The sequence below is a fragment of the Neofelis nebulosa genome, chromosome 16 (assembly GCF_028018385.1).
Source record: "Neofelis nebulosa isolate mNeoNeb1 chromosome 16, mNeoNeb1.pri, whole genome shotgun sequence".
In the NCBI taxonomy this organism is placed as follows: domain Eukaryota; kingdom Metazoa; phylum Chordata; class Mammalia; order Carnivora; family Felidae; genus Neofelis; species Neofelis nebulosa.
The window spans coordinates 1,994,661-2,017,490 of record NC_080797.1 but is presented as its reverse complement, the minus strand read 5'-3'; the positions used below and the strand labels follow the sequence as shown (position 1 = coordinate 2,017,490).

Sequence of the window (22,830 nt, the reverse complement as noted above, 5' to 3'; positions counted from 1 at the left end):
GGGGTAGAGAAGAGACTACTATTTGAGGAGGAGTAAACAGAGCTCTGGAAGGACTGGCCATTCTTTGTATCTCCAACTGGCCCGAGGACTGTCTACCCTATTATTATATTTAAATGGCACAAGTGATTTTACTTCCTCTCCTATTTGCATGGTGCATGTCACAACAAACCATTTAAAAATCAGGTGCGGTTACTCAATAAAAGGGGAGAGGAACGTGGAAAGCAGAAATAAGAGATGTTTATCCAGAATCGTTGGAAAATGAAAGGACGGGGAAAAACATTTGCATCTGGCCTCTTTGTTGCAAGGAACAGACTTGTTCAATTCAACTCAAGGAAGGAAAGGGGTTGTTTTGAGCCAACATGTGGAATGGACTGGAACGATAAAACTCGGGCAGGTTTTGACTCTCCCTAGAGGCATCCCTGGGTCTCTATCTGCTGCGTTTCCTATTGGCCATATAGTAAACCTCCCCAAAATTCATTGGTTTAAAACGACAATCACCATTTATTTATTGGCTCATGATGCTGTCATTGGGGAAGGGATTGGCAGGAATGGCTCATCTCTGCCCCACGAAGTGTTGATGGGCCAGCGTGACTGGGGCTGGAGGAGGTGGATAGCTTCACTCACGTGTCTGGTTCCCCAGCTAAGGTGCCCAGAAGAGCTAGGGGTTGGCCAGGTCAATCTTTGCAGCCAGGCTCCTTTACGTGGTGGCTCGGGGCTCCAAGAGAGGCAGATCAGGAGCTGTCAGGCCCCTTAAGCACTAGGTCTAGAACTGGCACCATGTCACCGCCACTGCATTTTGTTCTAAGCAAGTCCATTTGGTGAGGAGGAGAAACAGATTTCACCTCTTGATGGGAGAAGCGGCATGTTCTCCCATAGATGGGAAGAGTACTTGGCAGCTGTTTTTGCAAACAATTTGCCGTATCTTTTCCCCTACCCCAGAATTTTGGATCGCGTATAATTTTCATTTGCTGTTGCCTTAACTTCACTCATGATTTCCTGTCACCTCCAACTTTCCTGCTAACTAGCAAATACTTTTTGTGTTTTGGGGCTCAAATGCCTAAGAACTGCTTGGCTCGGTTCATCTTTTTGTTCCATGTGAGTGGTCAAACGTCAGAGGCCAACCTATTTTTGTCCTCAAGTTTTAGTTTGAAAAACATTAAGTCTTCAGAATAGTGGCAAGAATAATACACTGAATGGCTATACGCCCTGCACCTGGATTCACCAGTCTTAACATTTGCCACATTTGCTTGGTCATACTTTCTCTTTCTATGAGTATGTGTATGGAGTTGGTTGGAGACATCATGACATTTTACCCTGGAATATTTTAGCATATATCTCCTAAGAACAAGGCATTCTCTTACATAACCACAGTCAAATGATCACACTCATGAGATTTAACAGTTACATACAATTGTAACCTAACGTGCTACCCACATTCATATTTCCGTGGTTGCCCCAGTAATGTCTTTTATGTATGATTTTTTAATCCCTTATTGAAACTATGATGACACATAGAAATTATGTCTCCACACGTGTCTCCTCGATGTACTTTTATTTAGACAAGTTTCCTGGCTGTCTTTCATCTTTTATGACGTTGACTTTTTTGGAAAGCCTAGGCCAGTTGTTTGCACAGCGTCTTTCGACTCTGGATTTGCATAATTATTTCCTCATGGCTGGATCCAGCTTAACTCTCTGTGGTAGGAACAGGTGATGTGTGGCCAGCCAGTTGACTGGCTACTTTTGACAGTTGCTGGATCATCGTCTATCTGTGCTCACTCCCACTGTCCCTTTCCCCACTCCCCTCCCCCGTCCTATCCCAGGTTCCTTAGTCCTGAGACCTGTGGGTGAGTTTGGCCAAGAGGAGGCAATGGCGGATGACTGGAGAGTAGGAGAAAGGGAAAGACTGGAATCTTTCTCCTATTTCTGTGTTCCTGTGAGGTCTTTGTGTCTACTCCTGTGAGTCTCCTGCTCCCTCCAAACAGACCCTCCCGCGCGTTTCAGGCTCCCCGGACATCCTCCTCCTTGGTTCTGTCTCCTGGCTGGCCCCAACTTCTGTGCTCCGATAAAACCCCCCCTCTCATGCTGCCCCTTCAGCCCTGGGGAGGCAGTGTCTTCCGGCTGCTTCTAACCTCACCATCCTGTGGTTGGCCGCTCAGCTTTTCCACTTCCTGCATAACCAATTTTCTTTATTTGGAGCGAAGGGCCCAGGGTGGTGTCTGTTTTCCTGACTAAACCCTGACTAATGCCGATAGGGTGCTCATCCTTGGTCTGATCTGAGTGACGTGTGGAATGGGGTTGCATGGAATCAGCTACGGCAGCATTAGCAGTAGGGGCCCCAAGAGGGGAGATTCCTTTAGAAGGAGGAGTGAGCACAGTAGCCCCCTTCCTGTGTAGGCAAAGGTAACATCTCTGGGTGGTAGAATTTTGGATGAATTTTATAGTATTTCTTCTTCTTTTTGTGTTTACCCCAAATAACCTACATTTTCTACGATGGAAATGGATTGTTTGGGCATGGAGAAAACAATTGCCAGCATGCCACATTTGGGAAACAAGTGAACGAGAACGGTCAACACGTTGTGCGTAACAAGATCCGTCAGAAAATACGGAAGCCGCTAACCCCCAAGAAATCACTTGGTCCCTGAATCTTTTTCTCCAGTTTTACCGAGGTATAATTAACAAATAAAATTATGATATATTTAAATTTCTTAAAATTTTATTTGAGAGAGAGAGGGAGAGAGAGACAGTGCGAGTGGGGGAGGGGCAGAGAGAGAGAGGGAGAGAGGATCCCAAGCAGGCTCCATGCCGCCAGCACAGAGCCTGATGTGGGGCTTGAGCTCATGAAACCATGAGATCGTGACCTGAGGCAAAACCCAGAGTCGGACCCTTAACTAGGCGAGCCCCCCGGAGCCGCATAATTGTGATATATTTAAAGCACCCGTGATGATTTTATATACACACACTGTGAAAGATTTTCTGCAATTGGGTTGATGAACACATCCATCACCTCACATACTTACCTTTATTTATTTATTCGCTCTTAGTACAAACACTTAAGTTCTACTCTCTTAGCAGATTTCCGTGACACAATTCAATATCGTCAGCTCTAGTCACCACGTTCTCTGTCAGGTCTTCAGCCCTTACTCGTGTTATAACCAGAAGCATGTACCCTTTGCCGACCTGTCCCCTCTTGTCCCAACCCCCAGCCGCTGGCATCCACCATTCTTCTCTGTTTCTGTGAATTTGACTTTAAAAAAAAATATTTTTTTTAATTTCACATGTAAGTGATAGCAAGCAGTATTTGTCTTTCTCTGCCTGACTCCCCAAGTCTTTTAAATAAAAAATGATAGGGGTGCCTGGGTGGCTCAGTCGGCTGAGCGGCCGACTTCGGCTCAGGTCACGATCTCGCGGTCCGTGGGTTCGAGCCCCGCGTCGGGCTCTGTGCTGACAGCTCGGAGCCTGGAGCCTGCTTCCGATTCTGTGTCTCCCTCTCTCTCTCTGCTCCTCCCCCGCTCACATTCTCTCTCTCTCAAAAATAAACATTAAAAAAATTTTTTTAATAAAAAAATAAAACTGCATGAACGAAGACAGGAGCCATTGGAAATAAAATGAACTATTGGAAATGAGAAGAGCAAAAAATAAGTAAATAAAATTACAGGGTTCGTCAGGTAGGGCCGGGCTGGACCAGTCAACAAGCAGTTCTCACAGGAGAGCCTGGCAGAGAAAATTCGCTTGGCAAGTAAGAAGCCAAGACAAGCCTGCTTCTGCCTTTCATCTAATCCAGTGCAGTCTGGTGCAAAGAGTCTGGAAGAATCAAAAGACACTTTCCTAGATGCTTGACTGTTGCAATGACCGTCCACGGGTCATTGCAACAGGCTTTTGACTTCAACCTGCTGCTACCCGCCGAGGCCTGTGTTTAGCCGTGGTCTAATCACTGCTCTCTCCAGAGTGTATTCACTGGACGCCCAAGGTGCTGTGTGTAGGAAGGATAAGATCGGTAATAATGTTGCCTGAAGGGAAGCATACGGGTCAGCAAGTGAAACAAGTTGACATTTCACCACGAATCACTTATGATGACCTGTCGGTAGCGCGCATCTAACGTTGTTACACGTTTATGAATGTAGAGGAAAGTATCCCGGCAGAGTTACACCTGATTGTCTTTCCCACCCACACCGAGCAAAGAATGTGTGTCGAAGAAGATTCTGGCCCCTGGGGGTTTCCTTCTCCGCGGACAGACGGGGACAACGTGATCCGGGCTGCGCAGTCCGTAGGCTGGAAGGTTCGGAAGGTGCTGGTGTGGTTCCTGGCCGAGATCTCTTGGTTCATTCATTGTTCTATTGCCTTTACCGTCTCCCAACTTTGATCCCGAGTGAATGTCTCACTAGGGCCACATCTACTTTTTGAAAGAGGTTTCATGGAAGTTGCCCCGCTCTCATGACATCCTCCTGACGCATCAGGAAAATTTGAGCAAACTGGTCCAGAAGGAGAGGCAGAGTCCAGGACCTGAGTGCTGGGCCCGTCCTACGAGCGTCCCCAGCTAGTGCCAAAGCCCGAGAATTACATTCCGGCTCACTCTTGGTATAGCACGTTCTATGGGTGTGAGCAAATGACCTGTGTCCACCATCATGGTAGCATACAGAGTATTTTCACTGCCCCGGGAGTCGTCTGTGTGCTACTTGTTCATCCCTGCGCCCCCCAGCCCCGGCCACCCACTGATGTTTTCATTTCTCCAGAGCGTCGCCTTCCCCAGAATGTCGTATGGGTGGCGTCCTTCGGTGTGTAGCCTGCAGACTGGCTTCTTTCTCTTAGTGACACGCGGGTGAGGTTCTTCATGTCTTTTCGTGCCTTCACAGCTCATGCAGGTTTAGCACCGAACAACATCCCCTTGTCTGGTTGTGCCACTTTGTTTATCCACACTGCCGGTATGGCCTTGATGTCCGGGCTCAGGAATGTCCCCTCCACCTTCTATCCTGTCTCTCCTACATCCTGCGTCTCTAGAGCTGGAGAAAGTTTCACGAGGAGAAGTGAGACAGAGACTTTTCAGGACAGCGCTTGCTGGGGAGGGAACCAGTGAGCTGGCACGTTCGGGGAGACCTGATCTGCCGTCAGGGACTTTGAAAGAAGGGTAAAGAGGGATCCTGGCCTAAGGCACGGTGTTCCTCTCCACACGCAGGTGCACGGAGATCCAGGAATCTACCCCCCGCCCCCCCCCCCCCCCCCCCCAATGAGCTGATGATCTGATGGGCCTTGGTCTCACTGCTGCCTCCTCATGGTCTCATTTTGGGATTCCCGGGGCTCAAGGCGACCAGCCTGGGACTCACTTATGCGGGTGCACAGGCCTTGGGAAGTGGGAGGGTGGGAAAGGGATCCACCCGGAGCTAAGCGGACCTACGCGGCTCTGGGCCATTGTATTCGCACCTGCTGTGCTGCTTCGCAAGCCTGCAAGCCTTTGAACACAGCAGCCATAGAAGTTTGCAAGGAAAACCAAATCAAGTTAAAGCCTTCGTTTCTGCTGGCAAGCAGGCAGGGGCCAAGCCGTGTTGTCCAGCGCTTAGGAAGGAGGGCGTGACCTGTCCTAGAGCAAAGTCAACGTGGCTTGGGTGAAGAATACCCAGAGGCAGAGAGAATTCAGCACAAAGGGAAGGAGCCATACCAACAGGGGTGGTGACAAAGCTTCAATCATGGCGGAGGGGGGTGTGCGTGGGGGGGGTGGCCGGCAGGACGGGAAAGGGCAGACACTCCTAGGAGTGTTTGGGTGGCTGTGTCAGCAAAGTTGGAAGTGTGGGGCCGAGAGCAGGTGGGACGGGCAGGAGGGAGCCAACTTGCAGTTTCTCTTGTCTTTCCATTTCTCTTCCGTTTTCCCCCGGGGCAGATACGTCTCCATCATCCCTTTCCGTTTAATATTGCATCGTAAGCTTTTTCCGCGTCGCCAAGAGTTTTCTTGATAAACTTTGCAGTGCGGAATCTATTTTAATTGCAGAGAATTTGCAGAGGCAGTCGAGAGAGTTTGCGCACGTCCCCCACCCGATGTGTTCCCAACATTGTATCTTCTTACATCGCTGTGTCCGCGTGTCAGAACTGAGAAATGGCCATTGGTACCTTACGATTAGCCAAGCTCCAGAATTTGTGCGGATTCTTACCAGTTTTTCCCATTTATATATCCTTTGTAAATTCACGATCCAGCCCGGGACAACCACATAGAATGTTCTTGTTATGACTCCTTAGTCCCTGTGACAGCTTCTTAGCGGTTCCTTATTTGTCGTGACCTTGAGGGTTTGAGGGAGCCCTGGTTTGAAGTATTTGTAGGATGTCTCTTAAAGTGGGTTTGTCTGATATGTCCTCGTGATTAGAATGGGGTTGTATGTTTTTGGAAAGACCACCACAGAGGTGACATACCCTTCTCATCCCATCATATCAGAGGATACGTGATGTCCGTGTGATATTACTGGTGATGTGCCCTTGGTCACTCGGGTAAGGCAGCCCTAGCCAGGTTTCTCCACTGGAAGGTTACTGTTTCCCCTTTCCTGACTCTGTTCCGCGGACATCAGTCACTAGGTGCAGCCCATACTCAAAAAGAGGTGAAGGAAATATGCTCCTTTTCGTGGAGAGGGTCGTCTCTTCATAAATTATTTGGCGTCCTGTAAGCAACGTTTGTTTCTTCTCCCCAGCTATGTCTTTACGGAATCACTTATTTATATCCGGAAGTATTCTTATCTTACACTTCGGGTTACAATCTAACCCTTCATCGTTTACTTTGTTGCCGAAATTGTCGTGGCTCTGGCCATTGGTGGCCTCTTCAAGGTTGGCTCCCGTGTTCCCCGGGACACACCCCAGCCTTGTACTTACTTTTAGTTTTTAAGCACTTCTTTTCTTCTCCCACTGTGAGATGCTCCGGGCCCATCTTGCATTTCCTGTGCCCCAGCCCCAGAGTCTTGGATGGGGGGATGTTATCGGGAAGCGCGTTTCCATACCTGTTGTTCTCATTTGTCTGTTCCATTCAGTAGAGGATAACGATTGGTCCAACCATTACGAATTTTACATTTAGGAGGAATTCTTTTTCGTGGTTAAAAAAAAAAAAAATCATTTTGCAAATAAAGTAAATTTTTTCTGGGAAGTAACTTTCCAGGAGAAGAATTAGTGGGGGGGAAGGTCGTGTATATTTGTTATGTTTCTAGGTACTGACAGACACACTGCTCCCATATTATGGTACCGATGCATGCCATCTCCAAGGATTTAGAAAGGTACTAGTTCCCCTTCAATGTTTAGAATGAGTAGCAGGGTGTGGAATGAAAACTCTTCTTCCCGTCACTGTTGTTTTAATCCCCCCCCGCCCCCCACACCCCTTCCTGGAGACCATGATATTCGTTTCTTGTATATTCTTTTAGAATTTCTTTATGCACAAACAAGCGAAATGCATGCATGTGAGAGAGACCAAACTAAGCATACTGTTCTTAAAAGAAATTTTCTTTAATGTGTATTTTTGAGAGAGGCAGAGTATGGGCAGGGCAGGGGCAGATAGAGAGGGAGACGCAGACTCTGAAGCAGCCTCCAGGCTCTGAGGATACAGACGTGTTGCCCCGTAGAGGGGACTAGTCTAGTGGGGGACACAAAAACCAAAAAGTACACGCGGCGGTGTGTGTATGAAGAAACAGCTCTGCTTACGGCACCGAGGGGCATAGAGCAGGGGGAACAGAAAGGCTCCTGAGTCCGGATATCGGAGCAGGCTCCTGGTAGGTTGGCGGGGACGGAGGAGAGCCAGGGAGAGGGCGGCCGTCGCGGGCAAAGAGGCAGCAAGGGTTGCCGTGAGCTGGTGAAACTTCACGGGAATTCGTGAGCCTGGGCCGGGAGGGGACGAGGGGTGTGGTTGCAAAGAAAACGGGAGGCCCCCGAGGAGACCCCGGAGTGCTGGCGAGCTCGAGAAAGAAGGGCAGCAGAGATACGGGCGGGGGAGTGTGACAGATGCTAAGGAAGTGGAACCAGCACGACTTTCTGACTCAGCTGGTGGTCCTGGGGGGAGAGAGGAGAGCACGACGAGGGGGAGGCAGAGGAGAAGGAGAGAGAGGGGGGCGGACTGCTCCAGTACGACCCCCCGGTTCTCAGCTGGGACACCTGGGTATATGACGGCATCAGCTCCTGAATGCGGGACGCTTAGGAGAGAGGAAAGGTCGGGAAACGTGATACGCTTGGTCCTCGACCATCCCCGCTTCGTGAAGCGCCTCCGGGAACTGGAGAAGGGCCCCCCGCGGCCCCCTGCTTTGCACTGTCCCCGGTGCACAGTTAATTACTGTCCGTTGAATGACTTTCTGAATGCACGAATGGATGTTTGGTAACGGGAACACAGCGGTGAGCATCTCCCGAACCCCTCCCCTGGGAGCTTGTTGTCCGAGGGGGCGAACCATGCAGAGACAGCCAGTGAAACAGCATATTACACGAGGTTGGAAGCGAGGGCAGTTAGGACCCGGGGGAAGGAGACAGTCCTCTGGTGAGTTTTAAGGGACATATATAAGATGGAGAAAGGGAAAGACATTTCAGTAAGAAAGGAGGCTTTTTTGAGAGAGAGAGTGCATGAAATGCCAGGAGCACCAAAAGATATACATATGTTGTCCAGTGTAATTAATTTATTCACTTAAAGGATTTGATTAACTGTTGATTGGAAGGAAACAATCATAATAACCATTTTTTCCATATTTTAACAGACTTGGGACTTAAAACTTCCGACTTAGTAAAAAGTTGTTTTCTGATTTGCTGAGAGAATTTATATCTATTTTGAATGCTTTTAGTTTTATAGGAAAATTTACAGTTCGATTTTTGATGAAAAATGTCAGTGTAGGGGCGCCCGGGTGGCTCAGGTGGTTAAGTGTCCAACTCTTGCTTTCAGCTCAGGTCGTGATCTCAGGGCCATGAGATAGAGCCCTGTGTAGGGCTCTGCTGTCATAGCACGGAGCCTGCTTGGGATTCTCTCTCTGTCTCTCTCTCTCTCTCTCTCTCTCTCTCTCTCTCTGCTCTTCCCCTGCTGGCACACATGTTTCCGCATGCACGCACATGATCTCTCTCAAAATAAATAAATAAAACTTTTTAAAAAGTCAATGTAAATACACGAACAAAGAGAAATGCAACTGATGGTTTCTAATTCAGGAAAAAAGGGCAGGGAGGGTACTCTAAAAACATGGCAAATTAAGCAGAAAACAATAAGAAGCAAATAAAAGGTGCCAAAGCGTTACTCACTAGAAGATGGAGAAATGAGTCTAAATGTATCAATTTTTCCAATACATACAAAATTACCTGCAAAAAGTTAGAGATGTCCTATTGGATTATAAAAATAAAATCTATGTATATGCTATTTAGAAGAGACTTCTGGAACGACACTACACTACAGTGCTGGAAAAAAAAAAAAAAAGGATGGCGAAAGGTATGTCCTGTAAAAACTAACCAAAAAGCGTGTGGTGTAACGATTTTAACATTTTATTTTTATTTTTTTATTTTTTGAGAGACAGCGCGAGCAGGGGAGGGGCAGAGAGAGAGAGGGAGACACAGAATCGGAAGCAGGCTCCAGGCTCTGAGCTGTCAGCACAGAGCCCGATACGGAGCTCCAACTCGTGAACCACAAAATCACGACCTGAGCCGAAGCCGGATGCTCAACCGACTGAGCCATCCAGGTGCCCCTGTTATAACAATTTTAATATCATGCAAAGTAGAAGGCAAGATAGCACTAATAAGGATTAAAAAAAAAGACACCGTGTAATGCCCGGAAGAACCATCACCAAAATAATATAACAATTATAAACTTGTATAGGCTCAACAGTCAAAATATACAAGGCAAAAACTAACAAAACTGGAAGGATCAATGGGTAAATCCTTAATGTCTGTGGGAGAATTTAGGCATGCCTCTTTGAGAATCCGGTAGGTTAAAGCAGACTTAAAAATCAAAAAAGCAACCTTATCTTAACCATAGCTAGCCTCCCAAGGTCCTGGAGACCTTGCTTTTTTTTTTTTTTAAATTTTTTTTTTTATTTTTTTATTTTTTTATTTTTTTATTTAACATTTTTTTTTTATTTATTTTGGGGACAGAGAGAGACAGAGCATGAACGGGGGAGGGGCAGAGAGAGAGGGAGACACAGAATCGGAAACAGGCTCCAGGCTCCGAGCCATCAGCCCAGAGCCTGACGCGGGGCTCGAACTCACGGACCGCGAGATCGTGACCTGGCTGAAGTCGGACGCTTAACCGACTGCGCCACCCAGGCGCCCCGACCTTGCTTTTTAAATATGCACAATTCTTCAGACTTACGCTATCCCTGACCTGGACTAACTAACAACTATATAATCGGCTACTCCTCACAGTCCTGGGGCAGCTCTTTCTGCTTACAGGTCCTGTCCCTGAGCTTTAATAAAAACACCTTTTTGCTCACACGCACACACACGCACGCACGCACACACACACACACATACATGCATACATAATGCATAAATACATACATAAAATAAAAAATAAAAATAAAAATCAGTCACATAGGAGTTGATACTTCTTTAACATGGAAAAAATATATATACAAAGCCAACATCTTTCTTACCGGGGGAAAAATAGAGGCATTCCCACTAGTTATGGAGAAGGCAAAGTGGTTCATTATCGTCATTATAATTTAACAGTGTGTTGGAGATATTAGCCAGCATGGCAGGTGGAGAGGGGTGACAGAAATTTAAAGATAGGAAGAAGTAAATTTATCTTTATTTGCAGATTATATCATACGTATCTGGGGGAAAAAACTAAACGGAAAACAAAATATGAAACGGAAATTTAGCAAAGTAGCCAAATATGATATTAAACACAGAAATCAGAAGCCTTCATATAGAAAACAACACCTAGTAGGAAAAAACAAAACAAAACAATGAGAGACCACACTTACAATACCAATAAAGAAAGAAAAATTACTAGGGATAAACTGAACGAGAAATTTACAAAACCAACGTGAGAAAATTACAAAAGACTTTCCAAAGACAAAAGTCAGGCTTGACCAAGTGGAAAGACAGGTCACGCTTATGAACACAAAGATTCCACGCCATGTTAATTCTCCTTAAGTTAATTTTAAAAGGTAATGCAGTCGTAATATATGTACAGCTAATTTTGTTCTACACCTAAAAGACTGGTCATAACCTTGTTTTTGGAAGAACTAAGTAGCAAAAATACCCAGAAAATCTCTGAGAAAGGAGTGCAGTGGACCATAGTCATAGCCCAAATACTAAATACGTTGTAAAGTCTCCATCGTCAAGATTGTGTTGGCGCACGAGTAAATAAATCAATGAGACATTGTACAAATATAGAGATAGATATAAAAGCATAAGACAGATTATGTATATATACAGATTATATATATATCTACAGATTTTATATATATCTACAGATTTTATATATATATATATATATATATATATATATATATATATATATATATATACCTATATCTATATCTCATCTACCCTTGTTGTGGAAAAGGACTTTTAAATAAGTGATGTTTGAGACATTTGGATAACCATATGGAAAAAAGGCAAAATTGGAACCATTCTTCAAACCATAAAGTAGGGAAATTTCGAAATGAGTCAAGTAACTACATGTGAAAAAAAAAAGAACAACCCAGTAACCAACACCCCCCGCCCCCATAAGTGGTAATAGAAAGTGTGGGTGAATTCTTTCACAACCTGGCAGTGGGAACACTTTTGTAACCACGAATAAAACTCAGCAGCTGTAAAAAAAAGAAGATGAACTTGACTTTGTAAATACAAAACAAAATAAGCAAACGAAGCTGTTACACAGCAAAACCCCACAAATGAAGTAAAAAGACAAGTGGTAAACTGGGAAATAATTAACAACTTTTGCCACAACAGGCTATTATCTTTAATATATACGGAGCTTTTAGATTTGAGAAGAAAAATACCAGTAACCCCGTAGGAAAAAAAAAATGAGTGAAAGATATACACAGAGAGTTTATAGAAAAAGAAATTTAAATGGCCTTTAGATATAGGAAAAGGTTTTCAGTCTTGCTCATAATAAGGGAAATGCGAATCAGAATTACACCAAGGTATCATTTCTCTCCTCTCAGATTTGCAAAGATCCAAAAGCTTGGCAACACTCTGTTGGCCCTCATGCATGTTGGTGTGTAGGCAAAATGGGAATGTGGCAATATGTAGCAAAATCATCCTTGAATTTGTCTTTTGAAACCAAATCCCACTTGTAGGTATCCCCAAAGTACTGGACAAAAATGAGGAATGACGTAAGCATAAAACTGTCAATTGTAGCACTCCGTGTAATCACAGAGGACTCAGAGGAAACCCAGATATCTTCAGCAGGGGACTGGTTATAGATACGGAAATGTCAAAAGTAAAAATACAGAAAAATACAATATTAATAGCAGTAAAAAGGCTGACCTAATCTGAAGATCCACCAGGAAGATGTAGTAATTCTAGGGGCACCTGGGTGGCTCAGTCGGTTAAGCTATTAGCTTTAATACAACTTGGGCTCAGGTCACAATCTCAGTTTGTGGGTTTGAGCCCCGCATCAGGCTCTGTGCTGATGGCTCAGAGCCTGGAGTCTGCCTTGTATTCTGTGTCTCCCTCTCTCTCTCTCTGTCCCTCCCCCCGTTCCCACTCTGTCTCTCGCTCTCTCTCCAAAGTAAATAAATACTTAAAAGTGTTTTAAAAAGAAGATATAGTCATTCTCAATTTGCTTTGTACAAACTAACAACATAGTCTGAGAATAGGTAATGCAAAAATTGGCATAAGTATAATGAAAAAGAGACACGTCCTCTGTTTTACAAAGAAATTACATCACACCGATCTCAGTAACTGATTTGCATGACAGAAAATCCATGAGGTTATAGAAAATCTGAATGATGTAATTAACCAATTTGACCTAAAACACATTATGTCCAAGTGCACATAGAACATTTCCCATAATTGATCAAATAAGGGCATAAAGTAAACCGCAGTAAACTTCAAGGATTTTAAACGACGCTGAGTAACTTTTCTGACCACAATTGTCTTGTTTGAAATCAAATAATATAGTTAGAAAATCCCCAATACATGGAAATGAAGCATTATACCAAAAAAAAAAAAAAAAAATCATCAAAAAACCATGGGTCTATAAAGAAATGAAGTGAAAATTAGAAAAGCATTTTAACTAAATGTAAATGAAAATATGTATCAAAACCTGCAATTAGAACCACGTTTAAAGGAAGACTTAGAACATTAAATGAAAATAGAAAAAAAAAGCCCAGGCTCATAGCAGTCTTTTGAGCATCACCTCGTGAAGTTAGAAAAATAATAGCAAGTAAACTCAATGAAAGTAGAAATGAGCAAATAGTAATGAGAAGAAATTAATAAAATAGAAACAAACTCAAAACAGGGAATATTTAAAAAGCAAGAGTTTGTTATTTTAAAATACTGGTAAAATGTATAACACCCAGGCAAAACTTACGCAGTAATGAAAATAAATATATTATTGCTAAATGCAACATAGGTGAATCTCACCAATGTTGAGCCAAAACAAAAGCAAAAAAACCAAAACAAAACAAAAAAACAGCCAGACCAAAAGAACACATACTGTGTGCTTCTAATAATACAAGACTATATATAGTATTAAAAGCAAAACTAACAGTTACCTTTGGAGACGCGATTGGAGAAGATGCCAAGAGGGGACTTTTGGGATGCTGGAAGTTTCTATTTCTTGAAAAAAGACTAGTCCCGTGGGTGTGTTCACCCTGTGATAAGTCACTGACCTGCGCACTTATGATCTGTGTGCTTTTCTGCACGTTACACAGCAGTAAGATTTTGCCGATAAGAGACACGAGTTATCAGAAGAGAGTTGCTTGACAAAATCAATGCCCCCCAAAGGAAATGAGAACAAACCTCTTTCTCCCATACTCTTTCTAGCTGCCTGGGATGTGGACAAGATGCCTGGAGATTCAGAAACCATTTGTGATCATGAAGACAAAAGCCACAAAGGACATCAGCCTTGGACAGCCGAACACCTACACCTTCTATGAGAAAAATAAGCCACTTGTCTACTGGAGCCATTCTTACTTGAAGCTGACTGCCACTTCAGCTATGGTTTAAGGATTCAAAACACTTTTTTAAGTAGGCTCCACGCATAGAGCCTGGCTGCGGGCTTTGAACTCACGACCCTGAGATCAAGATCTGAGCTGAGATCAAGAGTCCAATGCTCAACCCACTGAGCCACCCAGGCACCCTTCAAAATTTTTTTTTTTAGAGTCGAAAAAGAAGTACACAATTTCAACATAGAGAGAGCAGGAGGGAGCAAATACCAAAAATTAATCCCGTCGGAAACACAGAAACAAGAATACATAGAAAACATTTTAAAATAAAACCAGTGAGACCAGCAAATCTCAAAGCTTTGCTTATTTATTTTAGACGAAAACGAGAGAGCAAAACTAAACCGTATTGAGGAACAAAAGAAGCACTACTCATACAGCATAGGTTTAAAAAAATAAATTGTAAGAATTGTGCGGCAAGGACAGAAAAGAGGGAGCGTCCTCAGAGTCCCTAATTTACAGCACCCACTGTTTGAACCTCATCCGTACCTGACAGTACTTGACTTAAGGAATTGGGATTATTGCTTTTATGCCAGCAAACCCAAAGAGTGGAAAAGGAGGCCCACCTGATCTGCAGGTGAGGCAGGGGGACCACACATTTCAATTGTGGGTTTGTTGCCCATGGTTTAAACGGAGAGCCACCTGGGGGCCAGCGACGGAACAACAGGGGCTGCTGCCGGCCGTCGTCGGGGGATCTGGGGAGACCCAGTGGTGTGGCCTCCAGCCTAGAGCTTTAGCCAAAAGAGAACCCTCGGTCCTCCCTCCTCCTGTTCCGTGGCCACTGTGTCTCCCAGCTACAGTGGAAGGGGTACCCGGGGAACGCCCACCCTGGAGTGGTGAAGGGCACCCATGGAGTAAGAGGGAAGAACTAAGAGTCAGCGCAAAGAAATCCGCCCAGGATTCCTGCAGGTGTTTTGAGCCTGGTGTCAAGGGGGAGAGAGATTGTTGATGGGAAGTTAGGGGGGGTGTGGTCCACGTGGGGTCACCTTTAACAGGTATGCAAGGCAACGGCCAGTTCCCCTGGGCAGATCGAGTAACCTCAAAGTGTGCTGTCAGGGAGGTTAGGGTGCTTGCGGGGAAGGGGAGAGTAGAGAGAGAGTGTTGAAGGAAAGGGGAGGCACAGGGAAACCCCCCTGTGTCCCTTGTCCCGTAAGCTTATCCTCTCCTTCCCAAGCCCCTCTCCTCTGTCTGGAGTCTCTCACTGCAGGTGTGCCCTAGGAGTGCCGGGCCCACCCACTCTCAGCCTCCAGAGCCCTTTTTGGACCTCAGTGACCCCTTTTCCAAACGTCTGCTTAATTTCTTCCTGTCCGCGTCCCACTGTTACCCCACCTTCAGCATGCCCACACTCACAACCACAGACTCACCTTTCAATCTCCCACATTCCCTCCTCCTCTCCTGAAACGTCACCAGCCTTCAAGTTCTCCAGTCTTTGCCTCACAAAGCCTCTCCAGAAGAACTTCTCAGTGACCAGTGCACACATTCTCAGGGCCTGTCTCTTATTACCCATCCAAGAGGGCGAGTTCTGAGCTCAAACTCCACCTCCTGCTTGGTGAGACAGTGACTGGGAGCTAAAAGGTTGGCGGAACATGTTGGTTTCAATCGGTCATACGTGCCTGTTTCTGCCTTATTAACTGTACTATGTCAACCTTATTTAAAAGCTGCAGACATTTGTGGAGAGCTGTGGGGCATTGATAAATGAAATGTTTAAGATATTTTAGGGATTCAGACTTTATCTTTCCTGTTCTTTGCCATCCCACAGCCCTTTCCCCAGGCCAGGCTTTCATTTCCTCACATTGAGATGACAGCAGTAATTTCCAGATAGGTCCTTTGATCTCTACACTTTAAGATTTATCTTTTTTATACACTGTTTTGCTCATGTCCTTATTAAAGCTTTCATTTTTCTTTTCAATTGCCCCTTGATCTTATTATATTTGGTTATATGTTATGCTTTTCTTAAATTTTTTTTTTAACGTTTATTTATTTTTGAGACAGAGAGAGACACAGCATGAACAGGGGAGGGGCAGAGAGAGAGGGAGACACAGAATCGGAAGCAAGCTCCAGGCTCTGAGCCATCAGCCCAGAGCCCGACGCGGGGCTCGAACTCGCGGACTGCAAGATCGTGACCTGGGCTGAAGTCGGACGCTCAACCGACTGAGCCACCCAGGCGCCCCTGTTATGCTTTTCTTAAACTTTTAAACCATACAGGCCTGGTGGAGACAGAGCAGAGTCTACAATATCCTGTTTTGGTCATATGATTGGAGGTGGGTAGGGGCTTTCGCACGGTGCAGTTTCCAGAAGCCTAGCTGCAATCAGAGAACCACTCAGGGATCCAGCCTGCTGACCCATGCATTCTATCCTCCTATTCTGTGTTCTGAGAAACTCCCCTTCCCCCCGCACACACACACATCTTCTGGCCCAGGTGGGCAGAAGCACACTGAACCAACACATATGAAGATCCACGTGGAGGAAAAATGGCTGAGCTGAGATACTCTAAGGAGACGGGGACACTGGGTAATATCAGAAAACTCGGAGGCTGAGAGACCAGAGCTCAGACAGCAAAAGGGGTGCAAAGGCCAGAACTGTGGGTGTACAGAGGAGGAATAGTGTCCAGGGGGTCCTGGACCCAATAGTGGCTAATTTGAAAGTTTGTTGACATGGAATAGAACTTGGAACTATGAAGAACTAGGGAGCTAGGGAACATATTAGAACTATGTAGGAAAGGGTGAGGGAGATAATCCACCATATGTAAAAGCACTATAAAGGGTTCAAGAGAGGGGCGCCTGGATGGCTCAGTTGGTTAAGCATCCGACTTCGGCTCAGGTCCTGATCTCACGGTTTGTGAGTTCGAGCCCTGCATCGGGCTCTGTGCTGATGGCTCAGAGCCTGGAGCCTGCTTTGGATTCTGTGTCTCCTTCTCTCTCTGCCCCTCCCCCAACTTGTGTGCTCTGTCTGTCTCTCAAAAATAAATAAATGTAAAAAAAATTTTTTTAATAAAATAAAGGGTTCAAGAGACATGTAGTACAGGTAAAATGAAAAGAAAATCATATCTGTCTGCATACATAATAAACCACTCAGAACCAAAGAAAAGAGGAAATGTTAAAAAATGCCAGAGAAAGACACATCGATTTCAGAGGCACGAGACTGAGAGCAAACTTCTCGCTAGAAACGATGGAAAGCAAAAGACAAGGTCTACAACAGAATAATTTCTTACCTAGAATTCTGTACTCGGTGAGAATACTCCACAAAATGAAGGAAGAATAAAGGCAAAAGTAAGAGAATTTATAAAGGGAAGTCCTTAGCAGGAACCAAATGTCTCATGAAAGAAACAAAATTATAAAAGGAAAATGATCTTAGAAGAAAACACAGAAATACAGGAAGGAAAATGTAAACACTAGCTATGTGGGCAAATATAAATGGATACAGACAATATCAAGAAATGATATTGATAATTATAGGATTTAAAATATATTTAGAATTACAATGCTTGAAAATAATGCAAGAGGAGGGAGCAATTAAAGTGTTCTAAGATATTAGTATTATTAAGTGAAGGGTCTAAGTACTAATTTGTCTTAGACTACAGTAAATCAGAGATGAATGTTGTAATCCATAATGTAACTATCAAAAATTGCAACACAGAGAGAGAAGGACAGTGAGAGAGAGGAAGAGAAAGAGAGAGAGAGGCTAAAAGGAAAATGAAATAAAAATACTTGATTCAAGGGGCACCTGGGTGGCTCAGTCAGTTGGGTGGCCGACTTCAGCTCAGGTCATGATCTCACAGTCCGTGGGTTCAAGCCCTGCATCGGGCTCTGTGCTGACAGCTTGGAGCCTAGAGCCTGCTTTGGATTCTGTGTACCCGCCTCTCTCTGCCCCTACCCCATTCGTGCTCTGTCTCTCAAAAATAAATACATGTTTAAAAAAAAACTTGATTCAAAATGAAGGCAGAAGAGAATTACCACATCTTGATAAAGAGCATCTACAAAAAAGCCCAGTTGACATCATAGTTAGTGGATAAAGACTGAATGCTCTTCCCTTTAGATTAGGTCCAATGTATCGACTATACTAGCTCTTGTCCAACATAGAACTGAAAGTTCTAACCATTGCAGTAAGGCAAGAAAAATAAATAAAAGACGTACATAATGGAAATGAAGAAATAAACTATCTCACAGATGACATGATTATTTCTGTAGAAAATCCTAAGTGATCTACAAAAAAAAAAAAAAGAAAAACTCCTGAAATTAATAAGTGTGTTCACCATAGCCATGACACAATATCAACACACAAAAATTAACCAATATTGATATAACAATAAATATGTGGAAACCAAAATTAAAAACAATACCATTTATAATCACTCAAAATAAAATGTTTAAGGATACAATCAGCAAAATATGTACAGATTATGGATGCTCAAAATTACAAAATTCCAATCAAAGAAGTCAAAGAAGATGCAAATTATAGAGACATATATGGATGATGTTCATGGATTGGAAGACTCAATATCGTAAAAACGTTTCAGTTTCCCCCAGTAGGCTTAATAAAATTTTTATCAAAATCCTAGTAAGGCATTTTGTAAATGTAGACCAGCTTATTGTAAAATTTATAGGGAAAAGCACAGGCCCAAGTATATCCAAACTAATCTTGACATGGAAGAATACACTAGGAGGAATCATTCCATATCAAGCCTTACTCTATAGCTACAGTAATCAAAACAGTGTGGTATTGGTGGAGGGATAGATAATACTACCATTAAAAATAGTGAGATGTCATCACCATCTTCATGGCAGTAAATTTAATAAATTATATGAAATATACAACTTCTTTGAAAGACAGAACTTCCCAAAATTGACACAAGAAGAAATAGAGAATTGAAAAGCCCTATATATATATTTTTTTTTTAATTTTTTTTTCAACGTTTTTAATTTATTTTTGGGACAGAGAGAGACAGAGCATGAACGGGGGAGGGGCAGAGAGAGAGGGAGACACAGAATCGGAAACAGGCTCCAGGCTCCGAGCCATCAGCCCAGAGCCTGACGCGGGGCTCGAACTCACGGACCGCGAGATCGTGACCTGGCTGAAGTCGGACGCTTAACCGACTGCGCCACCTAGGCGCCCCTATATATATATATTTTTTAATTATGGTAAATTATACATAAAACTCCTAGAAGATAACATAAGAAAATCTAGATGACTTGGGTTTGGCGGTGACTTTTTATTTTTATTTATTTTTTTTAAAGTTTTTTTTTTAACGTTTATTTATTTTTGAGACAGGGAGAGACAGAGCATGAACGGGGGAGGGTCAGAGAGAGAGGGAGACACAGAATCTGAAACAGGCTCCAGGCTCCGAGCTGTCAGCACAGAGCCCGACACGGGGCTCGAACTCACAGACCGCGAGATCATCACCTGAGCCGAAGTCGGCCGCTTAACCGACTGAGCCACCCAGGCGCCCCTGGCGGTGACTTTTTAGATGCAGCACCAAAGGCACGATCCATGAAAGAAATAATCGATAGTTCAGACTTCATTACAATAAAAACCTTCTGTTATGCAAAAGACACTGTCAACAGAATTAGAAGACAAGCCACAGACTCAGAGAAAATATTTGCAAAGCCATATCTAATAAACGACTGTTATCCAAAATATACAAAAACCCTTAAAACTCAACAATAAGACCAACAGCCTAATTAAAAACCTGGCAAAAGATTTGAACACGTACCTCACCAAAGAAGATATGCGGGTGGCAGATAGTATATGAAAAGGTGTTCAAAATATCATGTCATTAGGAAATTGCAAACTAAAACAATATACCACCGCAAACCTGTTAGAATGGCCAAAATCCAAAATACCGACACCACCAAATGCTGGCAGGGCTGCGAAGCAACAGTAACTCCCATTTATTGCTGGTAGGAATGCAAAACGGTGTGGCCACTTTGGAATGTAGTTTGGCAGATTGTTACAAAATTAAACATATCCTTACCATATGATGTAGCAATTACAATTCGTGTGTGTGTGTGTGTGTGTGTGTGTGTGTGTGTGTGTGTGTTTAACTCAAATGAATTATAAATTTATGTCAGCACGAAAACCTGCACGTGGATGTTTACAGCAGCTTTATTCATATTTGCTGAAACTTGGAAACAACCAAATGTCCTTTAGTGGATGAATGGATAAATAAAAAGCAGTTTACATGCAGGCAGTGGAATCTTTTTTGGGGATCTTCTTTGGGGAAATATCTGTTCCGGTCCTTTGCCAGTTTTTTAGTTGAGTTGTATTGCTGTTTGGGGGTTGTATGAATTCTTTGTATATTCTGAATATTAATTTCTTACCATATGTATGATTTTCAAATATTTACTCCGATTACACGGGGTGTCTTTTCACTCTTGATAGTGGCCTTTGATGCCCCAGAGTTTTTTATTTTGATGTAATTTATTTTACCTAATTTTTCTTTTGTTCCCTACACATTTAATATCATATTTTTAATGTTTACTTATTTATTTTGAGAAAGAGAGTGAGAGAACAGGGGAGGGGCAGAGAGGGGGGGAGAGAAAGAGAGAGAGAGAGACAGAGAGAGAATCCCAAGCAGGCTACACACTCAGCACAGATCCCAACATGGGGCCTGATCTCACGGTTGTAAGCCAAAATCAAGATTGAGCCACCCAGGCGCCCCTAATGTCATATTTAAAAAAAGAAGCCGAATCTAAGGTCATGAAGATTTTCCTTTAGGTTTTATTCTAAGGATTTTTATAGTTTTAGATATTAAATTTAAGTCTCTGAGCCACTTAATTTTTGTATATGTGTAATGTAAGGTTCCAACTTCATTCTTCTGCATGTGGATATCCAGTTTTCCTGGACAGCACCATTTGTTGAAAAGACTTTCCTCTCCCCCCACTTAATGGCCTTGGCACCCTTATTGAAAATCAGTTGACTCTATGTGAACATTTCTTTCGGGGCTCTCTATTGCATTACATTTGTCTATGTGTCTGTCTTCATGCCAATAACACAGTGCTTCGATTACTGTAGGTTTATAGTAAGTTTTTAAGGAAGTATTCGAATTTGTTGTTTTTCAAGACTCTTTTCCTATTCTGGATCCCTTGAAATTCCCATATGAATTTTAGGATGGGTTTTTCCATTTCTTGAAGAAAATGTCATTGGGATTTTGATAGGGGTTGCATTGAACCTGTAGACTGGTTTAGGCAGTTTTTTCTTCTTAAAAATATTAAGCTTTCTTATATATAGTATCATGTCATCTGAAAATAGTGAAACTTGTCTTTCTTCCTTGCTGATTTGGATGTCTTTTATTTCTTTTTCTTGTCTGATTGCTGTGGCTAGGACTTCTAGTACTGTGTTAAATAGCAGTGGTGAGAGTGGACATCCTTGTCTTGTTCCTGATCTTAGGGAGAACGCTCTCAGTTTTTATATTAGCTGTGGGTTTTCCACAAATGGCCTTTATTATGTTCAGGTATGTTCACTCTAAAACTACTTTGTTGAGGGTTTTTATCATGAATGGATGCTGTACTTTGCCAAATGCTTTTTCTGCATCTGTTGAGATCATCTTATGGTTCTTATCCTTTATTTTATCAATGTGGTGTATCACATTACATCAATTGATTTGTGAATTTTGAATCACCCTGGCAACCCGGGGATAAATCCCACTTGATCGTGGTGAATGATTTTTTTTTAATGCATTGTTGGATTCAGTCTGTTAGTATTTATTTTATTGAGAATTTTTGCACCCATGTTCATCTGGGACATTGGCCTGTAATTCTTTTTTTCGGTAGCTCTATCCCAGCCAAACCCTCCAACCTTTAAAACTCCAGGCTCCAAGCCCTGCTGGTTATAAGAACTCACAAAATTCAACCCCTCTCACCTTCCAAGCTGATGGCTTTGGGAAAACATTCTCCTTGTGGCTTCCCCTGTGTGCTCCTCTCTCTCTCCCCCTTCTCTGCAACCACGGCTTCCACCCCCACACAGCACTCACAATCCCTTTCTCCCCCCAAATACATCTCCAACCTTCTGACTTCTTCAGTGTGGCCTCTTCTCTCCTTTTAGTTGTAGAGTTTGTTCTGTCAGTCTTCAGGATGATTTCTGGGGTGTTTTCAGGGCTCTAAATACTCTTTAAATATATATTCAATCGGTCCTTCTGGTTTTCTCTCTACCTTCACATTCAATTACTACCAGTATTCAGAAATACTACCAATTTGTAAATGTTTGGGGCTCTTATCCAGGATAAGTAGGCTGCTTCTCAGTTTTTCTTATCATGTGTTGAGGAAACTCCATTCTCTGATCTAGGATTAGGGTTTGGGTTAGGTTCCGGGAACATTCCTGGTGTTTTGCAGTTCAGAGAACTCTCCAGAGGATTAGGGTTACTGATAGGGTTTCGTTTGAGATTAGGGCTAAGGATTAGGGGTCATCATTAATGTCAGAGTTAGAGTCAAGTTATGTGCCTGGTATTTGGCAGTTCAGAGACCCCTCCAGGGAATCAAACCCCAGACTTCTGCCGGTGTGGGAATAGACACGGCAGCCACCTACCCAGCCGAGTCAAGGAGGGGATTTGGGGCTTTCATGACTATGCCAATAGATCCTTTTTCTCTCTTTCTTTTTTCAATCATTCGTTCGTTTAGTTTTAAAGCCAGTATAGTTAGCATGCAGTGTTGTATTAGCTTCAAGCGTACAATACGGGGATCCAACAGGTGCATACATCACCCAGTGCTCATCACGAGATGAGTACTTTTAATCCCCTTCA

The 22,830-nt window shown here is 43.4% G+C and overlaps 1 long non-coding RNA gene across 1 annotated transcript in view; it reads left to right on the top strand.

Annotated features, from left to right (window-relative positions):
• Positions 1-18,653, top strand: part of LOC131497009 (uncharacterized) — a 63,444-nt gene extending 44,791 nt beyond the window's left edge. Inside the window, exon 3 of the long non-coding RNA XR_009254712.1 lies at positions 13,918-18,653. This is a non-coding gene — a long non-coding RNA (uncharacterized LOC131497009). The remainder of the gene's footprint in view (positions 1-13,917) is intronic.
• The last annotated feature ends 4,177 nt before the right edge of the window (positions 18,654-22,830 follow it).